This window comes from Electrona antarctica, assembly GCF_951216825.1.
Source record: "Electrona antarctica genome assembly, chromosome: 8".
In the NCBI taxonomy this organism is placed as follows: Eukaryota; Metazoa; Chordata; class Actinopteri; order Myctophiformes; family Myctophidae; genus Electrona; species Electrona antarctica.
Window position 1 is genome coordinate 2,865,853 of NC_136789.1, and position 5,750 is coordinate 2,871,602.

A 5,750-nucleotide genomic window follows, 5' to 3' on the forward strand; every position below is an offset into this window, starting at 1 on the left:
GTTTTAAGAGGTTCATACAGATCTCTCTCTCTCTCTCTCTCTCTCTCTCTCTCTCTCTCTCTCTCTCTCTCTCTCTCTCTCTATATATATATATATATATATATATATATATATATAGTTTTGAAATGTTCGTTTATAAAAAATTGCATTCTTATGTATTTTTTGCATGGATATGAGTGTGAATGAATGTGTGTTTCTGTGCAAAGCAGAGAATATTTCGGTATGAAGGAGGCCTAGAGATCAGGGGGCTCATCCAATGAGTCTGTCAGACATGGGGGTATCTGGGTCAGTCCTCTGAAAGGTGGATGAAAGTAAAGTGAGACTGATGTGTTTCAGGGGGCCAGGTTTGGATTAGTGGGTCATATCAAGGTGTGATTCTGTGGATTAAGCAGGTGTTAGAAAGAACGACAGATAGATTAACTTTGAGCGTATTTTAGGCTCCTTTTTATTTGCACCATGGCTACTCATCCCAGTGGCTTCAAAACCAACGGCACTACTGTTGCACTTCACTGCATCCCTACACAATAGATTCCTCCATGTTGATTTGACTTTGAGAGTGCATACATGTATTCATAATAATTAATAATAACTAAATGCACCCAGAAGCAGAATGGTTCATTTGTTACAGTTGTTAGAAACTATAAGTCAGGTTTTGCCTGGAGAGATTTAACACCTTGTTTTCAAACTGTCAGAATTAGCCATTCTTGTCATTTCGGTATGTTTTATTATTATTATTGTTATTGTTATTGTTATTGTTATTGTTATTGTTATTGTTATTGTTATTGTTATTATTATTATTTCACTCTTTTATTTTATACCTGTGTATATACAGTACTACTATGCCTAAATGGATGTCCTTGTGTGTAATATGACAGATTCATGCAGCAGTAATTGACTGACAGATGGTTTGCGGGCTTGCGGCCCTGCTTTTACAGACACCTGTACTCCATTAGGTTAATGGAAGTATATGAATGAATTTAAATACACTCCCAAACGGATATACCCTTGAAGAAGGGTATATCAGGTTAAAACCCAAACATGTGATTCCTTTTGTTCAGCCTCAACGCTGGCTTTGAGTTAATTAAATGAAGAGCATTCAGTGCACCGTACCTGTGTGCAATCCACCAAACAAAAGTTAAAGCTGCAATCCGTAAGTTTCATGTCGTACAAGGCATTTTAACCCTGTGTCATTTTAGATTTGCAACATTCGTGCAAATCTTTGAAAAGATATTATCTAAAGCGAACATTTCTAACTCAAATGTTTGCTTCTGGAGGTCCCTGGAACCAAATATTTTGAGATGGGGGTCGACGGCCAAATACATATCATTTTGGGGGTCCTTGAGATATAAAAGAAAAAGAACCATGGTATAGAAACACAAGTTTTTCAGAAAATAATTAGGATTTAGAAGACATTTGTAGAATCGGCCTCAGGTCTTAATGGGTTAAATCAAATCTTGCATGTTGGAGACCATCTTGCGCTGTCCTAAGTGTCTTTCCCAACACCATGGTTTACATTTCAATGGAAGAACAGGGAGTCCAGTCCCACTCCAACCAATGGAAGAATAGGGAGTCCAGTCCCACTCCAACCAATGGAAGAACAGGGAGTCCAGTCCCACTCCAACCAATGGAAGAACAGGGAGTCCAGTCCCACTCCAACCAATGGAAGAACAGGGAGTCCAGTTCCCCTCCAACCAATGGAAGAATAGGGAGTCCAGTCCCACTCCAACCAATGGAAGAACAGGGAGTCCAGTCCCACTCCAACCAATGGAAGAATAGGGAGTCCAGTCCCACTCCAACCAATGGAAGAATAGGGAGTCCAGTTCCCCTCCAACCAATGGAAGAACAGGGAGTCCAGTCCCACTCCAACCAATGGAAGAATAGGGAGTCCAGTTCCCCTCCAACCAATGGAAGAACAGGGAGTCCAGTCCCACTCCAACCAATGGAAGAATAGGGAGTCCAGTTCCCCTCCAACCAATGGAAGAACAGGGAGTCCAGTCCCACTCCAACCAATGGAAGAATAGGGAGTCCAGTCCCCCTCCAACCACTGCAGATGTACCAGTTATATATATATATATATATATTGTATTACCATGCTCTGCCATACAGATTGATTAAGTACAATTTGATAAAAAATAACTATAAAAAACAAAAGGTTCAGGATTGCAGCCTTAATTACATATACTGCATACACTGTTTGATTGATTGATTGATTGAAGAATTTATTAACAGTTTGCAGAATTACAGTACATTTCAAGCACAAACTCAATACAAAGGCTGTTAACTGTGAGTGGACGACCCAATTAAGCATTACACTTGTTTCCAATAGGGTCCACCATGTTCAAATCATCAAAACATTTAGAGACGTACAAATAGACACTTCTATAGACAGAACAGGAATTCATCATAAAGGAGGTAAAAAGGGAAAAGAAATATATACAGTGAGGGGAAAAAGGGGGGGGGCGGTGGGGGGGGATTCAGATTTTACGGGGGCCAGTTTCGAATTGCAGCCATCCGTAGGTGCCCTTTGAGTGCAATCCACTCCACAAACCAGTTCTTGCCCACTGGGTGTACTGTTGTATTTGTATATCTTTACTCTCCTTAAAGCCATCAAAACTTTCAAGGAAGTTGCAGAAGGCTGGTGATATACTTTTTTCTTTTACAGTATGCATTAAATTAAGGATTTTATGCATTATTAATGCAGCACTGAGGCAGGAGACATGCACTCTGAGATACTTCTACAATGACTATTACACTGTGCTGCTTATTGCATACAAATCCATAGTGACAACATGTTTGTGTGTATGTGTGTGTGTGTGTGCGTGCGTGCGTGCGTGCGTGCGTGCGTGCGTGCGTGCGTGCGTACGTACGTACGTACGTGCATGCGTGTGTGCCTGGAAAGTATATGCGTGCGTGCGTGTGCATGTGTCTTCCCAAGTGCGATCAAATTGCAAACATTGTCTCTTATAGCCCACATATATGGCTGCTGTCTGTCGCCGTTATCTGTATTCAAAGGGACCCAACACATGAGGCAGTGGATGGGGGTACGGGGCTGGGCAGGGGGTGGGGGGCGTGGAAATGGGCTAGCCAGACAGACAGCCGCCTCAGGCAAAGCACGGCACACACAACAGCTCTACACTGTCCAATACTGGAACCCATGCAAGGAAGAACTGGATCAATTTACATGGATAGATAGAGACAGATTAGGGGGGAGGGGGAGAGAGAGAGAGAGAGAGAGAGAGAGAGAGAGAGAGAGAGAGAGAGAGAGAGAGAGAACACATTGACTGTTGCCTCCCTCATAAAAAAAATCCTCCACATAAAGATAAGAAACCAGATTCAGGGATGACCAGAGAGGGTGCCAATATATCAGGAAATCCACTTTACTGTCAGTAGCGAGGGGATAATTGTGGCACCCGGCTTATCTTACATGCCATGTCTACGAATGTTATTACAGACGTGCTGTAGGCACTGGGAGACGAGGTCAGGGTGATGCAAAACAGAGAAGGCCACGATGGAAATAAATGGAGGGCTCTGAGATGAAAACCAAAACAAACAGAAAAGCCCGGAATACCATGCCCTATTTACCCCCTTTTTCACCATTGTACACAGGGACTGAATTGATGTCTTGTTTGGGTACACACTCTTTCAGGTCAGTAACTGAAAGAGACTGTACGGGCAGTAATGTGCTTTTCATGCCAGCAAATTATAGAGAATGTGTTCAACTTCAATCCCCAACACAATCCAAAACAGAGGACAGTCTATTATTCATTAAAAAAAGAAAAACGTATAAAAGAAAACTACAAAGCACAGGAATGTCACAATTCAAAATATATTAAAACACTCTCAATCACGTTCTGTAAAGTGATTTGAAAATGTGAAAATAACCCCCAAAGAATCCCTGATCTCTGTATCTGTATTTTGTTGATGCAATGTTATTTTCAGCAAAATTAACCAGCCATTGCGAATGGTGAAATATGTATTTTCAGATACATATATTTTGATGCATTTGTGCACATTCTGCACTAAATAAATAAATGTAAATCTGTTTTAAAATAATCTACCCTATGGAAAACTATAACAGAGAGTGGGTACACTGGCAAGTTTTGAGATTAGAGATGTATGTGTTTAATCACTTGAGCTCTACTTTTTGAAACATTGTGGTCAAAAATGTGAATGTTTTTTTTACAGATTTTTTTGCCTATAATGACTAAGCCCTAAAGGGATTTCCAGATTGAAAGTGGTTAAGTGTGTGAGTGTGTGTGTGTGTGTGTGTGTGTGTGTGTGTGTGTGTGTGTGTGTGTGTGTGTGTGTGTGTGTGTGTGTGTGTGTGTGTGTGTGTGTGAGTGTGTGTGTGTGTGTGGCAGATGTGTGTAGGTATGTGTGTATGTGTGTGTGTGTGTGTGTGTGTGTGTGTGTGTGTGTGTGTGTGTGTGTGTGTGTGTGTGTGTGTGTGTGTGTGTGTGTGTGGCATATGTGTGTAGGTATGTGTGTGTGTGTGTGTGTGTGTGTGTGTGTGTGTGTGTGTGTGTGTGTGTGTGTGTGTGTGTGTGTGTGTGTGTGTGTGTGTGTGTGTGCTCTTGTATGCAGGTCACGAGGCATTCAGGTTAAGTGACGTGACATCAGCTCCATAGCACTAACATGCTCCGCCTGGGATTTCTACACAGCATCTGTCTTGTCATTTATCTATTTGCCCATCCCCTCTGTTGCTGTTACACTGTAATATCCCCAGTGTCAATTTAGCTCTGAATGTCTGAACATTGACCTTACGGGTCCATTGTCACATTCTCAGAGAGCTAAACTGACACTCGGGCTTTTAGAGTTTAAGGCTCTGGGATTTTTATTATTTATTTATTTGCTCCATGTCTCTGCCACAAGAATCCCAGATAAAAATTAAATCCCCACGTCCCCAAGTATTAATGTTGGAAGCCTAAAGGCTTCTGGACTCAAAATTCTGCAACACTGAGCATAAAGGTGGAAATAAACAAACACATGACATGAATATATGAATATAAATCCATACTATAGAGTCGGTGTCTGATATGAGTGGGTGGGTTACTTAAAAACGGTAGGCAATCTGTTACAAATGACTGACCTAACTAAGAGACTCCATGCTGTAATGTATTATTCACCATTATCATCTCCTAATTAAAATGGTGACACATTATTTCATGTTTTGTACAATCATGTTTTCATCATAATAAATGCATGCACTCATTAAGATGGGTTGCGTTGGGACAGATAACAGCAAGACAAAAAACAAACAAACAAAGCCAAGGTCCCACATGGGACTCACACTCTTTGATGAATTAAGGTGTATCAGTGTAGTTTCAAGTGTGCAGATGTTCCGACTTCAACTCATCTCAACCTCGTACTCAAAATATTTAGTTCCCCCTTTTCAGGTAAGATTGAAAGGAAACTATTTATTTAATATAATAGAAGTGGAGAAAGACAGGAACTGAGGGCAAAGAGGGTGAAAGACATGAAAGACCACACATGGCTCCGACTGGAATCGAAATGATTATATTTCCACCACATCTCAAAAATATTATAATCAGAATATTGAAATGCAGAAATACTTGAATTTGAAATTGTTTTCTATAGTGCTGCAATGCCCTAATAGCTCCTTTCCATGTGTACCATACTGTCTGACCAACCATGACAACTTGACTTAGAGAATATTAGACCACACTATCTGCGGTTTTGTTGTTTGATGTGATTCAAAATGAAAAACATTTATGGAAGATGTATTGTGT